The sequence below is a fragment of the Desmodus rotundus genome, chromosome 5 (genome assembly GCF_022682495.2).
Source record: "Desmodus rotundus isolate HL8 chromosome 5, HLdesRot8A.1, whole genome shotgun sequence".
In the NCBI taxonomy this organism is placed as follows: domain Eukaryota; kingdom Metazoa; phylum Chordata; class Mammalia; order Chiroptera; family Phyllostomidae; genus Desmodus; species Desmodus rotundus.
Genome location: NC_071391.1, coordinates 47,913,652 through 47,931,881, shown reverse-complemented (window position 1 = coordinate 47,931,881; position 18,230 = coordinate 47,913,652). Strand labels below are relative to the sequence as shown.

Below are 18,230 nucleotides of genomic sequence, written 5' to 3'. Positions count from 1 at the left end.
TTTGAGAAATCAGCTGACAGTCTTATGGGAACTCCCCTGTAGGTAACTAACAGCTTTTCTATTGCCAATTTTAAGATTCTCTCTTTTCTTTAACCTTTCGCATGTTAATTATGATGTGTCTTAGAGTGGGCCTCTTTCCATCCATTTTTGGGGGGACCCTCTGTGCTTCCTGGACTTCCATGGCTCTTTCTTTCAACAAATTAGGGAAGATTTCTATCATTATTTTTTCAAGTAGATTTCCAATTTCTTGTTCTTTCTCTTCTCCTTCTGGCACCCCTATGATGAGAATGTTGGACCTCTTAAAGTTGCCCCAGGGGCTGCTTACACTATCCTCATTTTTTTTGGATTCTTCTTTCTTCTTGTTGTTCTGATTGTTTTTGTTTGTTTTTTTGTTTTTGCTTCCTTATGTTCTAAATCATTGATTTGATTCTTGGCTTCATCCACTCTACTGTTGTTTCCCTATAAATTATTCTTCATTTCAACTAATGTATCCTTGATTTCTGAGTGGATCTTTTTTATGCTGCTGAGGTCCTTGCTAAGTTCCTTGAGCACCCTTATAACCAGTGTTTTGAATTCCTGCATTTGACAGATTGCTTATCTCCATTTCATTTAGCTCTTTTTCTGGAGTTTTGATCTGTTCTTTCATTTGGGCCATGTTTCTTTGTTGCCTCATTTTGGCAGCCTCCCTGTGCTTGGTTCTATGTACTAGGTAGAGCTGATTTCTCTCTGTGTCTTGGTAGTGTGGCCCAACGTAGTAGGTGTCCTGTAGGGTCCAGTGGCACAGCCTCCCCTATCACCCAAACTGAGTACTCGAGATGTGCCCTTTGTGTGGGCTGAGTACATCCTCCTGTTGTACTTGAGTCTTGGTTCCTGTTGACAAATCAATGGGAGGGACTTATCCAGGCCAGTCAGTGGCAAGGACTGGCTGTGACCATTGACCATGAACCTCCACTCTCCATGGAGGGTCAGCAGTGCAGGGGCAGGGTGGTAATGCTCTGATGTGATTTGTAGCTGTCCACTGGGTGCGCTGGCCCTGTGGTTTCCTGGGTGGTGCAGGCCAAGTTAATCCCCCACCTGTGTTTTGCCTGGGGCCAACCTGCCTAAATTATAAAGCAAACTGAGATGGTTGCTACTTGTGCTGAATGTGGAAATTCTCAGGAGAAGCCAAGCTGTTAATCTAGGCTGGCTGATGCTAGTGTTGGGCCTGGGACTCACTGATGCTGGCTGTTGCTTGTTTGAGAGGATTTAGAAAGTTGTGCGGCTTGAGCCAAGACCAGCCATTCATATGCAAAAGTATTTTGAGTTTGCTTGTAAACTGCGTGGGATGGAGTCTCAGGGGATCTCGAAGGCTGGTCAAATAGGGTTAGCCAGGTGGATGGAGTCTCAAATACAGCACCAGCTTGCTGGCTCTGTGGAGGGAGGGCCTAGAAAAGGGACAATGGTCTCAGCTTGCCTCAATGCCAGACACCTCAGCCACCCCCTGCTTGCTATTGGTGCTCCTCAAGCCACTACCCCGGCACCCAAGCCCAGAGGAAGTGAGTCTGAGTAGGTGAATCTGTGTGTGGGTTCTTTAAGAGGAGCTGCTTGGGGCTCCAGAAGTTTCTTCCACTGACTCACTCCATGATGGTGTTTGCAGCCAGAAGTTTTGGGACCTTATCTTCCTGACACTGGAGCCCTGGGCTGGGGGGCCTGGTGTGGGACTAGGACTCTTCACTCTCAAGATATCCCTCCCGAATTTTTATCCACCACACGTTCATGTGGGACCAGCCCATTCCGCACCTGCACCCCTCCTACCAGTCTGGATGGATGTGGTTTCTTAAATTCCATAGTTATCAGACTTCCCTTCAACATGATTTCTGACAGTTCTGAGTACAGGTTGTTCTACATTTTAGTTGTGATTTTGATGTTGTGCGAAGAGGCGAGCCATGTCTGCCTACACTGCCATCTTGACCCAAGTCTAATCTTAACCTTGGACAAAAGAAAAAGATTCTGGGAAGAAGGAGTAAGGGGCAAAAATGGACCCCAGGCAAGAGTATCATGGGATTATCATATTAAGATAAATGATCAAAGGCATCTCCAAGTCAGGAGTGGAGTAGTGGAACCAGACTGGGACTAGAAAAATGTCCCTTTAAAGAAGGGACACTGATATATAGTGGTATATTGATAAATGTTTAACAACCAAATAGCCAAATTAAAAAGCCCTGCTTTGTAGTGGTTGCCAACTTCTGTGGTGTAAATAATCCCACTGCAGCAGATTTCAAGCTACTGATATCAATGTCACAGAATGCACTTAGGCAAAGATGTACAACATCACACCATTATTTCCACCATACAAGTTCAATAAACATGGGGATGTAAGTTACAGCATAGGGAATATAGTCGATAATATTGTAATAACTGTATGGTGCCAGGTGGGTACTAGACTTATTGTGGGATCACTTCATAAATTATATGAATGTCTAAATGTATATACCTAAAACAAATATAATATCAAATGCTAACTGTAATTAAAAATAATTTTAAGTATAATTTTTAAAATATTTTATTTATTTTTAGACAGAGGGGAAAGGAGGGAGAAAGAGAGAGAAACTTCAGTATGTGGTTGCCTCTGGTGCACCCTCTACTGGGGACCTGGCCCATAACCCAGGCATGTGTCCTGACTGGGAATCCAACCAGCGACCTTTGGTTTGCAGGCCAGCATTCAATCCACTGAGCCACACAAGCCAGGGCTAAAGAATAATTTGGAAAAGTACAATAAATAACCACAAGAGCATAGACAGTAGTACAATGTAGTAAAATTAGGAAGTGATGAGATTTGAATATTTGTTGCCTTTGTTTTTAATATAATATTTTAAATTTATATAATCTAATTTTTAGTAATAGCTCTGTTTAACAACTGACTTGCAAACTTTCTGAAACATTGACGTTCAACTCTCCTAAGCAGGTACAGACCAGCTCACACACACCACTGCAAATAATATCCACTTTGCATGATTGAGGGGATTGCAAGTAACATGCCCTGACCTGGCAGACAGCTAAGTACTCTACAAATGGTAACTATTACATAACTAACCCTTACGTGCCACTAACTAATGCCAGGCTCTGTTCTAAGTGCTTTACAAATATTAGCCCGTCTAATCTCTGTAAGCACCCTAGAGAATAAGGCTGCTACTATCCCCTTTTTCAAGATAAGTAAGCATTAGCACAGAGAGGTTAAGTAATTTGGCCAAGATCACAAAACTGGCAGAGCCAGAATTATAACCCCAGAACTCTGGCTCCAGGATCCATAATCTTAAACAATGTGTTTTTCCGTCTTATAATTTGTTTATAACTGCATGTAGGAAAACCAATAATAAGTACAGTGAACTCTAATGCATTTTACTGTGGAACTTTGGAATCCTTGAAAACATCAGGAAAATGATCATTGCTATCAATGGAGGCCAAGTAATAAATGGTATATATTGGGTATCCCCAGGACGTGGGAACAGACTCAAGCCAAACAGAATTAGTCTTGGAAGTCGTTAGGGCAGGTGCTGGAGGGTGGGGGAGAGACAAGGGGAAGGAAATTTAGGGAGGACAGTTGATAAGGTTCAGGGAGGGAACCACTGCCAGCAAATGCTAGTAAACAAGCCTAGGACAGGTGTCTAGAAGATGGTATTTTATCTAGATAGTGCCTAAAAGCTTAGTCCCCCGAGGATCAAAAGTAAAACCAGGGAAGAGGATCCCTCTGCACGTAACTCCCATTAACCATAGGTGTGAAAGTCTTGTGCATTGCTGGGGCGATCGCAACTACATATATTGAGTACCTAGCCTTGTGGGCACCTTCCTAGAATGACTCATGTGATATTCAAACAACCCTGTTAAGTTCTAGTATTCCCTCACCAAAAAAGGACCCAAATTTAAGTCAATTTTGTGTTAGTGGGAACAGTGAATAGAAAATGATTCTATGTAGCAGAGGCATCCAACCTTTTGGCATCTCTGGGCCACACTGGAAGAAGAAGAGTCGTCTTGGGCCACACATTAAATACACAAACACTAATGAAAACTGATGAGCACAAAAAAGGTCCGTGCACAGTCTTCATGGTATCCGCCACCACAGAGAAGCAAAAATGCCCTCACATAAAAACTCTCATTATGCAGCGGCCCTTTCGATAGTCTTTTAAAATCCTCGAGCAGGTCCCAAGTTTGTGATCACTAATATAGAAAATGTACATTTCTAAGTAATAAAAATCAGTATAAAACTTAGTAATAAAACTAAGTAATGTTTTAAGTAAATTTACAATTTTGTGTTGGGCCACATTCACAGCCATCCTGGGCCACGTGCAGCCCATGGGCTGCAGGCTGGACATCCCCATAAATAGGTTCCAAGACAAGGTTTTCTTTTGTTTTTTTTTTTTAATTGATTTTTTTTTACAGAGAGAGGGGAAGTGGATGGGGGGGGCAGAGAGAGAGAGAAACATCATTTTTTTTTCCCAATTATTTATGTATTCATTGATTGACTCTTGTGTGTGCCCTGGCCGGGGATTGAACCCGCAATCGTGGTGCATCAGGAAAACGCTCTGACAAACTGAGCTACCAGGCCAGGGCAAGCCAAGTTCTTCTTAAACTAATAACTAAGTAGGATTTGAGAACTGGCCTCATTCTAGTATAATAACAACAACTACCACAGCAGCATCTAATAGGTTCTCAGAAAATGTTTATCGACTTGAGTTCGGCTCACACTGAACGCAGTGAGATGTGAGGGAGAAGACACTAGATTAAGAAACAAGGAAACCTGAAATATTGTTCACTCTTACTTATCCCCTGAGTCTGTAAATGGTGCAGGCACCATGCTAGGTCTTCTACTTGAATACTCTTACTTAATCTTCAAGATAATTCTATGAAGTAAATATTATTACTGACCTTCTATTATACCTTTTTACGGAAGAGGAGGCTGGAGCTCAGAAAGGTTAAGTAACTTGCTGCAAACCATAGGGGTATAAATGGTGGCGGGTCCTGTGTTTACGCCCTGGGGTGCCCAAAGTCCATGCTCAAACACGTCATGGGCTTTAGAGAAAAGCATTTGGCTGATTCTTATTCTCTTTTTTTCCCTTATAGATGTTTGAAATTTCATGAGTCTGTGCCATTTTTATTGTCAAAAAGAAATAAACATTTTTATTTTGAAAAAAAAATGGGGCATTCAGCAATGTAAAGTTAACTCATTTACTTATTCCAGGCATCTGTAATGCCTTCCCTGTTTGAAATGTAAAGGGAAAATATCCACAAAGAAAAAGTATCACCATTCCCACCTATACCTTAAATGCTGCTCTTTTTTTGTAAATAAAGTTTTATTGGAATAGTCACACCCATTCATTTACATATGATTTATGTCAGCATTAAGTATTTACAACAGGAAAAGTATGGCCTGCAAAACCTATACTCTATGGTCCTTTTCAAAAAAAAGAATTGCCACACCCTAGCCTAGATCAATAGCTTGTCTGATGGTCTTAAATATATGCCCACCCTCACTTTTTAAATTGATTTAGTTTCTAAGAGAGATTTTCCCCTACTAGTCTCTTCTTCCCCCAACCCTCACCACTCTTAGCTTTTAAGTACTTTCTTGAAGAGATTCAGATCAGCTCAATGACTGACACTTGGGCGGTTTTCAGATGAGTGCCTCAGGGTACGAGACACACCCGAGTGAGGTCATTCAGCACTGCCGTGGTTTCTTAGTCTTGGCGGGTGCCACGCAGGTCCCGAGAAACACATACGCGGCCATTCATAGGCCCACAGATTTAAGGTTACATCACAGTTTCCAGTGATGCGGAATACAGCTGCAACTGTGTCTCAAGGAGAAGCTGGTGGGGCTGGCTGTCCCTGCAGGACGGTGCCACCCCTGGGCCCATCTGCAGCCTCGGTAGACACTCTTCCATAGCGGCGAGGCCCTGGCCCCACCTTCGGTTACCCGGTACTGCCCACGTCCTTACAGCTCAGTGTGCAAGACTTGCCCTTCGTCATCAAAAGCCTTTCTGCTCAGTGCTCTGCAGCTTAGTCTGTGCTTGTCAGCTCCTCCGCCTCTCCTTTGTCTCAAGATTTGTTCAATCGCCCATGGAAATAACTCCCCAAGCAACCGAAATACTAGCTTAACCGGCACTGTGGTATGTTCAAAGGCACAGGGCATGGTGGCTTCACTGTTTTTGCTGAGTCCCAATAAGCGCACACGATGTTAAAAAGGGATGCGGCAAGATACCAAACTTAAGAATGATCAAACTTTCAGAATGATCATCTTGGGAAGGTTTGGCCAGGGTTTCCTAACTCTTTACCCTCTGGGTCTTCACCATGGGCCTTCAGAGGCTTAATTTTTACAGGCATGAGATTAGCAGTGACTCGTCTCGTGAGCACTGCCACAGGTAAGGGAACTCTGTCCGCGCAGCCGCGGCGGACTAGAACCTTGCCCCTCTACCGTCTGACCTCGCAGAAGCCGAGAGCCCCCTGCGCAATGTAGAAAGGTGTTTCCAAGTGTTTGGCTTAGGTGTTCACATGTATCATGGGGTTGGCATTCGACAAGGAAAAACTTCTTTCTGACTCCAGTTTAGATTGTAAATAAGTCCCAGATGTCACAAAGAACACTCAAGGGGCTGTTTGCTGCCTGGCACTGGTGAAGACAGGATGTCTTCTGAAACTTGGAATTTCACCATTGGATTTTCTGTCATTTCCTCCTATCCAGCAAAAGGAATCTCGTGTTCTTTGATTCCTGGCGGAGCTCTGTGGCTTCAGTCTCTCTGTCTTTCTTTAGGGGAAAATTGTGTTCTCGATGCAGTAATTAATTTGGCAACTTTAATCTTGTGGTTCTTAAATCGCAAAAGAGAGTCAGTTAAAAAAACAGACAACTCACTCCTTGCTCCTTAAGGATGAGGCTCAACATCAACGTGACGGACAAGAGCAGAGCAACAGACGGCACAACCACCAATTAACAGAAGTATTTGCTTGGCAAAGGAAACGGGACAAAATTTGGAGATGGCGGTGCCAGCTGACACCAGCAGAGGGAGCAATCGAATCAGGACTCTCTCGCCTCCCTGTCTCAAAAGAGTATTTAAGGTTGATGTTAGAAAGAAAGCTGACTCTCCTCTTTTCTCCTCTTTACCCCCACTTCATCTCAGAAATAACGGACACCAGAGAGGTTACAGATAGGGCATGGGGTGGGAAACCTAGATGGGACTCAATATTGGGGAGAGAGTGAGGTCAACCTATATATACATAGACAGGATCTCCAGACTTAGAGTGGGTGGAGGGGAGCCTACGGGAGCAGCTCAGGAACTCCACAGGTCTCTGGGGGATAACATCCAGGCAGGGAAGAGGTCAGAACCAAAGAGTACAAAATTAAGAGTTATGACCTGGGAGCCACATAACTGTCCAAGGGTCATTCCAGAGTCTCAGGGACCCCAGACTTACTAACTCCAGGTATTTAGCATTAGATCATTCATACACCCATTCTTCAAACATTACTCAAGGCCCCTGTCTACCATGCCCTAGGTAAATGACTATTGGCAACACAGCGTGGTCTTCATCCCTGGGAATTGAGTCTGTGGGGACTAGACAGCAGTACAGTGTGAGGGAAGCAGAGGGTACATGAGAACCCAGCGGAGGCACCTAACCCAGCCCGAGGGTCAGAGGAAATGTAGAGGAAAACTGGTCTTAGGTCTCCAAGATTAGATACCATGTGATATGTTCTTTCACTTTAAGCAAAATATATAAAACGGAAATCAGTGTTCAGTCATTGTTACAGCTTCTAACAACACATACAAGTCAATATTTCCTCTAAAAAAAAGCTGTTTTATGAGAACATGTGTATCTTGTGTAGGCATTTGTAGACACAAGGCACACTATCTCGTGGAATGTACAGCCACCAAAGCCAGGACATAAACTTCCTGACAGCTGGGGAGGCAGGAGGCCAAGGAAGGGTGTGATAAGCCTCCAGGTGCTGTTCTATAAAATCAGTGTAAAACAGTTACCAAAACAAAGTGGGTGAGCCAAGAGGGCACTCAGGCACTGCTTCCCGTTTCCCACCCACGACCGGCCTACCGCAACCCAAACTCACCCCCAGCTTGCTTGTTCCTCAGTTCCATCACCAGAGACTCACACTGCTACCTTCGTTGCCTTGGGTATTCAGAAAAAGAGCAAGAGGATGCCTCCCTCCATCTTGCAGCTGCTTTGTATATTGTTCCTTTCGTCCATTTCCTCGGGGGCTGGAAGCGTGTTGTGCAGGGGTGATGGAAGAAGTGAAGATAATTGCTTACGAGAAGTTTTACCTTAAGCAAGCGCTTAAAGTAAATTTAATAATTTCTGATTTATTAAAATTGAGGATGGGGGGCATTCAGAGCTGGAAAGAAGCATATGATCCTTTTCTCAGATACCACAGCTCCCTGGCTGCCAGCACTGCTGGTCGGGAAGACTTCCTGGGGAAATGCCACACGGCCTAAGCGTTAGCATCCTGTAAAGAGGGGCAAGGCCCTTCGAGACACAGTCTTGATGGAGTGGGCTGCTCTTTTCGCTTCGTTGTCTCTCCCCTAACATCACTGCTTCTCTATGACTATTCTGTTTCCTTCCACGGCATAACCCACAGTTTCTACTTCTTCCTAACTTTGGTTTAAACACAGCCACAGGTTGCCATGGCTCCACTCCCCCACCACCTCCATCTTTCACCCTGTCACTGCAGATTTTCTCAGTAATTCCTAAATGGCTGAACCTGATTTGTTCAGCTTATCCCAGGTTTTCAGGTTTTTTAATCTCAGACTATCAATACCTTTTTCAGCATCCTGAGCAGCCAGCCAGTGGACAGGCTCCTCGTAGGTACTCATTCATTCATTCTTTAATTGTTCCTTGAGTTCCTTCTACTAACTCACTATGTGCGTGAGATACAGGAGAATACAAGACACACAGAGCCCTAGTTACAAACAGGTAAGTTAATAGTTCTATGGTTGTGTTGTAAAAGAGAAATGAACAGGGGCACCCGCTAGAGGTGTCCAGTAGGCTGCGGGACACGTCTGGGCTCCGACGCTGAGTTAGATTGGCAATCCACAACATGTAGACGGTAACTGCGGTCATCAGAGGAAACTAGATCACTCAGGAACAGAGCTGAAGGCAGGACCCCAGGGAACCAGAAGCTAATGGACAAGCAAAGAGCAACGGCCTGAACAGGGAACTGAGAGAGAAAAGCGGCACTAGGAGGGTTCGGTGCAGAAACAAAAGGAGAAGTGAGTTTCAAGGAGGGAGTTATGGACACTGTAAAATGCTTCCCCCAAACGGTGCTGGGTGGGGATCGAGAGAAGCTCATTGCATTTGGCAATTAGGCGGCCTCTGGTGACACTGGCCCGAGGAGGGAGAGGCACACAAGCCAGACTGCAGTGAGTTAGGGAGTGAGGAAGAGTGGGGAGAAGAACTGAAGATGGAGGGTAGAGCCAGCTCCGGCCAATTAACCAAGTGGAAGTGGAGGAGCGGGTGGGAGTGAGGGCGGTCATGAACTTCACGACAGTCTGCCTGAGTAACAGGGGTGGGAGGGGATGATAGGCATTTGTTTTAGAAAGAAGTTTGAGACATTCCGGGGTCTTTCCCACCTAGAATGTCCTCAGTCGGGGACGCCTCGGAAACCGCAGGCCCGACGCTGCAGGAGGGGGGCACGCAGCAGATCCTCAGTTCCCATGGGATGGAAACTCTTCAAAGGTCTTTTCACCCCGGGATTCCCAGCTCCCAGGGTGGCCATAGCCGGCATGGGGTGGGCCCTTGGCGCGGATTTGTTGACTGAAGAACTGAATGGCTGAATGAACTGAATGAATGGATGAATGAAATTGAATTAAATATTGTTCTGCTCTCTAATCCCTTTTTTAAAAATCTACAGACTAGTGTTTGTGGAAGGTGTTGTCTACCTTTCCACCACCAAAATTGTTTCATAATCGGTTATCAGGCAAGCATTACCGATAAGCTAAACTGGGGAAATCCGGCTTCCTTTAAAGGCCCAGTGATGAAAATGGGGGGAGAGGGGTGACCTTTTAGGGATAAAAGTGAGGACCAAGCCCTGTCCTAAACAGGCTGGGGAGAGGCAAAGAGCACCGCTGCTGGAGGCCCCGCAGGGAGGCCTCGGACACCCCTGGATGCATTTCCGTAACGCACAGTATTTCAGCGGGAAAGCGCTCCATGCATTTGGGGTGGGATAATGTGAGTATCTTAACTTTGCACACTTTCTGCCATGACTTTAGAGTATAAGACAAAATCAGATGGTAGACTTCCCCCAAACTAATTCTTTTCATTTTCCCTTTCTTGGTCCCACAAGGAGATGCCTCCATTAACACCTCTGATCACTCTCCCTATTTCAGATGCTCCTTATCATCAGTTTTTATGGGGAAAAAAAAAAAAAAAGAACCCTCGTCCTGGCTGCTGTGGCTCAGTGGATTGAATGCTAACCTGCAACCCAAAAAGCCACAGGTTCAATTCCCAGTCAGGGCACATGCCTGGGTTGTGGGCCAGGTTTCCCAGTTGGAGGCCTGGGAGAGGCAACCAATTGATGTGTCTCTCACACATTGATGTTTCTCTCTCTCTCCAAAAAGTAAATAAATAAAATCTTTTTTAAAAAAACCCTCATTTATCTGCTTCTAAAGGAAATTCTTGTTCATCTTCTCTGTTCCAATCTATCATCTACTGCCCTCACCCATGCCCTGCCCCGCGCCCGTTCATCCTTAACACCAGTTCCAGAATGATGCTTCTGAATCACAGACCTGATGATGTTACCCTCCACTTAAAATCACGATCCAGCGTTAGAACCCTTCCATCACCCCCCAAAACTTTCCTCGTGCCCTCGTTCCCCACTGATACACTCAATCCCTGTCCCCACCCCAGGTCCCAGGAAACTGCTGATCTCTATACTGTGTCTTTTCTAGAAATGTCATTTCAAGAAAACCATACAACACGTACTTTTTTGTGTGTGGCTTCTGCTGCGGGCTGAACTATGCCCCCCAATCACTTGCTGAAGTCCTGACCCCTGTTCCTCAGTATGCGGTAGTATTTGGAAACAGGGTCTTTAAAGATGTAATTAAGTTAAAATTAGGTCATTGGGTCAATATGGTGTCCATATTGGGAGACATGTACACACAGAGGGAAGACCGTGGGAAGACAGAGGGTAAAGATGGCCATTCACAAGCCAAGGGGAGGGGCCACGGAGGAAATCTGCCCTGCCAACACCTTGATCTCAGACGTCGAGCCCCCAGGACTGTGAGAAAATACATTTCTATGGTTTCAGCCACCCAGCTGGTGGTACTATTTCTAAGGCAGTCCTAGTAAACTAATACAGACACAGCTTCTTTCATGGAGCATGATGTTTCTGAGGTTCTTTCATTACTTTTTAGTCCTGAGTAGTAGACTAAGTCCTCACTCAACATCATCGATAGGTTCTATGACTTTAATGAAACCAATGTTAGCATAGGCTAAATGATACAAACAAGAGTTAAGTTCCTATGGCATCTCACCAACTTTATAATGAAACAATGTTATTGATAGACCTGCTATATTACATTTGTATGAAGATACCCTTTTTGTTCATTTATTCACCAGTGGATGGACATTTGAATTGTTGCCTGCTTTGGTGCTAAAACTCGTGCTAAAAATTTCACAGATTGTGTTAACATCTGTTTTCATTTCTTTTGGGTAGATCCCAGTGTTTTCAAGATCAGTTTAAGCTTCTTATCGCTCTTCAGTTTTACTTCTCTCCCCTCATTGCTTTCCACCTGTGCTCCAGCATCACAGATTGCTGATAGCCTGTGCATATGCTGTTATTTCTCAGCTACAATTCTTTGCATGTGCTGTGCCCTCTACCAGAAATACCTTCCCCAGTTTCTTTTGCATTTAAAAAGGTAGGTGTCTTCTCTGACCCCAAGAACAGCTTAGGACCTCTTCTCTTTGCTCCCATAACCCTCTGAGCTCCTCTCTATCAAATGAGATTACAATATCAGTTTGTTTCTTTTATTAAGCAATGAGTTCTTAAGAAAAGGGATAGTGTTCCTTATCACATCACTGGTGCTCAGTAAATGTTTGCTTAAAGAGTGAATGACTCAGTCATTTAATAAGTCTGAAGTAAGTGCCTACCATGTGTTTGGTATAGTGCTAACCACTACAGGGGCCACAAAAGAAGGAAAAGGTAGGCTTGAAGTACTCAAGGACTTGTTGTTTATGTTGGAGAACAAGATCTAAAAACTGATTAGAGAAAAAAGGAAAAGTAACAAAGAATTAAATTGTCGAAGAGCACTGGACACATGGGTCTCTGTTCCAATTCAGGCTGCATGTCCTTGGGAAGCTACCTAACTCCTCTGGACTCCAGTTTCCACATCTGTAAAGTGGAGACAATAATCTGACATTGAGTGTGAGGCTCTAGTGGGAAATAGTGCTAATAACACCTATTATCTGGACAGTGCTTTATAGAAGGTTACAAAGCTGATTCACATCCTTTTCGCCTTTGATCAGCTCCAGGAGCTAGATGGGGACTGTAGTTTCGCAGCTACAGCAGCTTGTACCAACGGCCAGGAACTACCCCTTCCTTCCGCCTCCACCTTTGGAAAGTGTCCTTCCAAACTGAGTCTGGTTTGCCTTCGACTAGAAGAAACTCGCCTGAGCGTGCGGTCCTGCCTTCTCTTGCTGCACTTGGACTCCTGAGGCCACGCTGTGAATGAGCCTAAGCTGGACCACCGGAGGACGAGAGGCCACATGGAGGAGAATCAAGGTGCCGCAGACAGCAGTCAGCCAGTGACCGCGAATCACTAAATACGGGGTGAGGCCATGCTAGATCATCCAGCCACCACCTGACCTGATGGCTGACTGTAGGCCCATGAGGGACCCCGGAGTAAGTCAGCTGAGCTGGCCAAGATCAGACAACCTAGGAAGGACGTGCCTAACACAACAGTGGCAAAGGGAAGGTGCTCTTTAAATGTCTGAATTAAGAAGAAAAGGACAATCATCAGTTTCGGAGTAAGTGCTGTGTCAGTCACCATGATAAATGCTTTACCACCATTATCTTCCTAGTAGCCTGAGGTGACTGACCAACTTCCCCGGTTTGCCCGGGACTCTTCTGGGTTCAGCACTCAAAGTCCCACAACCTGGGAATCCCGAGATGTGAGCGTAGGTTTGAATATCATGCCCTTTTTACAGAGGAGCAAACTGAGCTTTAGAGAGATTATGCAACGTGCTCAAAATAACATTCAGTAATTTTACAGAGTCAAATTTTGAACTTGGACCTGTCTGGAGCAAACTTATGGGGAGGAGTGTCTTCCAAATGAAACGGAGCATATCAAACCCTGCTCTTTCAGCTGCACGACTCCATCTCAGGCCCAGCGTGGTCCCCGGGCTGGCGTTGGGGGTTGCCTGGAGAGGCCCAAAGGCTGGTCACCTGCTCCTCCAGGGCTGTCCCTGGAAGGTCACGGTGCTGTGTTTCGTTTTTTACTTCACAGAAATGCTCCTGTTTCTATAGGGCAATTAAACCCTCCTGCCTCATCCTGTTTATATTTTGCCTTTGTGTTTTGTTTTGCTTATAAATGAAAGAACAATTCAGCCTTGCTAATCCAAATTGCTTGACTCCTTAAAGCAGGTGTTTTTGGGTCATGAACAATAACATTACTATAAATATTTACACAGAGGTGGGAGGATTCTGTGCCCAGACAGCGTCAGAAGCTAAGTATTTCTCAGATACTGGAGGGTCAGCTTTGCCTGTGGTGCAGAGGCAGAGTAGTCAGGAGAGAAAGTCTCGTTAGCCTTAGGATTGAGCTTCGTTTCTTGGTCAGACACGCCTGTGATCGCCCCATCCTACCTCCTGTCAATCCGCCCTGATGTTGTACTGTTGCGGAGGCCAGTATTTGGCCCCTAGCTCTGCCATTCACGAAGGTATGACCTAGACAAGTCTTTCCCCTCAGAGCCTTGGTTTTCTCATTTGTCAAATGAAGGAATCAGGTTATCAGATTAGGTGCTTCCCTAGTGGCCTCTGTGGTGGTAACGCCCTATCTAGGACCCTATAATGATACACAGACGTAACTGAACTGCTTCTGAAGGCAGCCTCTGGGCTGGTGGAGTGTGTGCGTGGATGTGAATATCTATCTACAAGTACGTGTGTGTGACTGTGAGTGCACAGGTACGTGGTTTTCAGAAAAGGTACACTCAGGGCATGCTTGGAATTTCAGCTCTCGTGAAAGCCCTTCACTCTGCCCTGAATTGCTTTTTCACACTTAGCTCTCCCATACGGTGGGGAGTGTAAGCATTTCTCTTGGTGAGACAGTGCTGTGGACTGGAATGAGCCCTAACTTGAGATATGACTTGGACTTGAATGCTGGCCCTTGGTATGTGACCCTCAACAAGTTATTTACCTAAACCTGACTTTCATCAATGGTAACAAGGAGCTAACAGTCCCTAGCTCAGCACAGTTAGAGGCCAGAACGAGACAAGCATGTCAAGTACCTGGCTTAGAAGCCAACACACGGGACACTCTAGATCAGGACCAGCTATGCAAATTCACAGGGCCCAGTGTAAAACAAAAGTGGGGGCTTTTAGTTAACAAATTATCAAGATGGCAAAAGCAGAGCATTAAGCCAAGCATTAGACCTTTTCAGCATAAGGCCCTGGGCACGTACACAGGTCATATCCTCTTGATGTTAACTTTCTTCCAGGCAGGTGAGCTAAGCTGCCAGGGTGGGAGCGTTATGGGTAAGGTACCCAAACAACCCAGGAAGCAAAATCCAAAGCTTGAAAATCTGTTCCTTCACCACCCCTCCCTGAAATCATCCTGGCCACGGGGAGGCACAGATGAAGGTCAGAGCAGGTGAGTCACTTGCTTCCCTAACCACAGCCTATTTTTCCCACTCTGCAAATTCAGCCTCCCTCTCTCCCTCCCAGACACGGAGGCTTAGCTTAGGATGAGACGGCATGCATCCTTTCCCAGAGTCGGTCTTCATTTCTTCTACCTCTTTTACGTCACCTCAGTCCTTCTGGATTCCCTGGAAAGGAACCAAGGGCCTGGGGCCCAATGACAAGGAAGGAGCTGCTGCGGGAGGTCACTGTCCACTGGGCAGGAGGAGCCCCCCAGGCCAGGGCATTGCTGAACACTTGGAAGCTGGGAAGTCAGCCAGCGTTTCATCTTTTGTTTTTTCCTCCTGGGGCTTCCTGTCCCAGAGGTGGATGGAGAGGGGTCATGGGGGACTTCCTGACCTCAAAAAATAAACCTTTCCGTTGTCGTTGGTGAGACAGTACTTCCTGGTAAGACAGTACTTCCAGGCCAGACAGACCAGGTTGATGGGCAATAAGAGAGAGAGACAGCACTATGGCCTGCAGAGGAAGCTCACCCCTAGTTCCATCAAAGGTCCCAGCAAGAGGAGGCTCTGCAAAGTGCTAGGGCCCAAAACGTGGTCCTGTGAGAGGTCAGGACTCACCGTCTATGGAAGGGGTGGGTGGGGTGAATGGGAACTGAGGAGGGGAGAAGCATCAGAGAATGTGAGGGTTGGAAGGTCTCTCAGGGGTCATTTAGTTTGTTCTCTGCTGCTGATCCCCAGTGCCCAGAACAGTTTCTGACCCTTCATAAGGTCTCAGTAAACATTTACTGAATAAATGAGTGAGTTTAGTCCAGTATTTTCACTTCACTGAGCCAGGGAAGAAAGGCCCAGATTGGGGAAGAAAGCTTCCCGAGGACACACGGAGCGTCAGAACCCAGACTAGAGCTCAGAGAGTTCCTGAGTCCCACACCAATGTTCCTTCTCCTGGTGACAATCGGGCACAAGAGACAGGGGCCTTCTAGACAACCTTCAGAAAGCTTGACATGTGGCCCTGAGGTTTGGGGATCATCAGACACAGAGTGTGACATGTGCCTGAGGACCTTCAAAATGACAGGCTGATGGGGCTTGTAGGACGAAAGGAGAGATGGCTGTGTGGAGAGCCAGCCGCTCCCTGCTGGCGCTGGGAAAACACAGACGTGTGCTAGGGACAGATGTGGGCCTAGAAGGAAGGTGACCTGGGATACTCTTAAAAGTGGTCTGCAAGAATCACAAGGAGGGCACCGTGACCCCAATGAAGAGGAGGGACCGCTAGAAGCTCAGGAGCTGGCCTGGAGGAGTTGCCTTGTCAAGGCAAGTGCGGCGGAAGCTCCAGGGTAGGATCTCCAAAGAACCTGGTAGAACCTTTCAAAGAAAAAGAGCTGATTCTGGACTTCTGACCCTCCCCAACAGCGGCATCATATTGCAATTGATGCCCGTTGTTCCTCGTCTTCTCTCTTCCTTGGAGGTAGAGATGGATGCACCTTGAAACAAACAAAGTGTATGTTTCAGGCACCTCGTTTGCTTAGGCTCCTTCAGGCCTGTACATTTTATTTTTGTAATTTTTATTCTTTTTCTTAAAGAGTGTATTCGTTTTCTATTGATGGCTAACAAATTATCACAGACTTAGCAGCTAAAGCAACACAAATATATGATGTTTCTGTGTGGGGGAGGTCTGGGCACGGCATGACCCCGTCCTCTGCTCAGGTCTCACTGGCGTGAACAAGGGTTGGTCCGTGCTGGGGCTCAGGGTCTTCTTTCAGACTCACTGCTCATTGGCAGAATTCGGTTCCTTATGGTTGTAGGACTGAGGCCCCTGTATTCCTGCTGGCTATTGGCTGAGGACCACTCTCGGCTCCCACAGACCACTCCCAATACTTTGCCACATGACCCCGTTACAGACTGAATGTTTGTGTCCCATCCTCCCCAAATTCATATGTTGAAGCCCTAACCCCCAGTGTGAATGGTATTTAGAAATGAGTTCTTTGGAAGTTAAAATTAAGGTTAAGTGAGGTCATAAAGGTGGGACCTGCTCCAGCAGCATTAGTGTCCGTGAGAGAAGAGACTCCAGAACACACTGTGTGCCCTGTGAGCACACAGAGCCATCAAACGGCCGTGAAGAGAGTTCTCACCCCAAAGTGGATCTGAGACTCCCAGCCTCCCAATCAGTGAGGAAATACCTTCTGTTGTGTGAGCCTCTCCGTGGGCGGTATTTTGCTACGCAGCCTGAGCTGGCCATGTGCTTCCCCAGGCAGCTCCCAAGGCAGATGTTTGCTTTCTTCCAGCCCAGAGTGCCTCTCACGGATTTCATCTTCTTCTTAATACTTAGAAGGAACTGGAGACGTTTCATTTACTGAGGACCAAAACAAACAAACAGACAGACAAACCAAAAACTTAGGGAATCTGCCCAAGATTTCATTTAGTGGCAAGGAAAGTCCTATTCAGCAGCTTGAATTTTAGAAACTGGCAAGAAAGATAAGGTATCTACCTGCAACAGCATGAGCCCGGCTTATTCAACAAACTAGTTACACTTCCCTTGTAACAGAGGAGGTACAAATACAATAAAACAAGTGCACAGCACAACAACAACACACAATAGTCTAGGAAGTGGCCCTAGTGGAGAAATTCCCGGCCTGGAAGTGACAGATCAGGCTGCAGTCCTGATTCTTTTATTAACCACGTAAGTTGCAGTGTGGAATGTATACAAGACAAACAACTACAGATGAAAATAGACAAGTGATCATAATATAAATAGGTTATTCATAGAACAGGAAATGCAAATGAACAGTAAACATGAAAAAATGCTCAAACTCATTATTTGTCAGGAAAATGCAAATTTTAAAAAATAGATAGTTTGTCAATAATATGTCTGACAAAAAAATTAATATTTGGGAATATCCAGCCCTTCTTAACAAGTAAGGAAATGGATATCATTACACATTGCTGGTGGAGATATAATGTTTTACAATAGTCTGGGAAAATCTATTAAAAGTTAAAATATAGGTACCCTTTTATCCAGTAATTTCTCTTTTAGGACTCTATAATATTGGAGTAAAAGAATCAGTAGCTAAAAATATTTATGGGGCCCTGACTGGTGTGGCTCAGTGGATTGAACGCTGGCCTGTGAGCAGTTGGGTCACTGGTTCGATTCCCAGTCAGGGCACATGCCTGGGTTGCAGGCTGGGTCCCCCCAGTTGGGGGAGCGTGAGAGGCAACCCCACCGATGTTTCTCTCTTTCCTTCTCCCTCCCTTCCCCTCTCTCTAAAAATATATAAATAAATATAAATAAAATTAAACATAGAGGTATTTATTTACAGGAATATTTATGATATTTATGGGAACCGTGAGTGTAATAGTGGCAAAAAACTGTAAATAACCTGAATGTCCAACATAGAGAAATGATGGAATACATTTTTGTGCATT

The 18,230-nt window shown here is 45.5% G+C and overlaps 1 long non-coding RNA gene across 1 annotated transcript in view; it reads right to left on the bottom strand.

Annotated features, from left to right (window-relative positions):
* Positions 1-11,526: 11,526 nt before the first annotated feature.
* LOC123477895 (uncharacterized) overlaps positions 11,527-18,230 on the bottom strand; it is a 28,701-nt gene continuing 21,997 nt past the window's right edge. The window contains exons 3-4 of the long non-coding RNA XR_008427030.2: positions 16,988-17,160; positions 11,527-16,291 (exon numbers count right to left, since the gene is read on the bottom strand). This is a non-coding gene — a long non-coding RNA (uncharacterized lncRNA). The remainder of the gene's footprint in view (positions 16,292-16,987; positions 17,161-18,230) is intronic.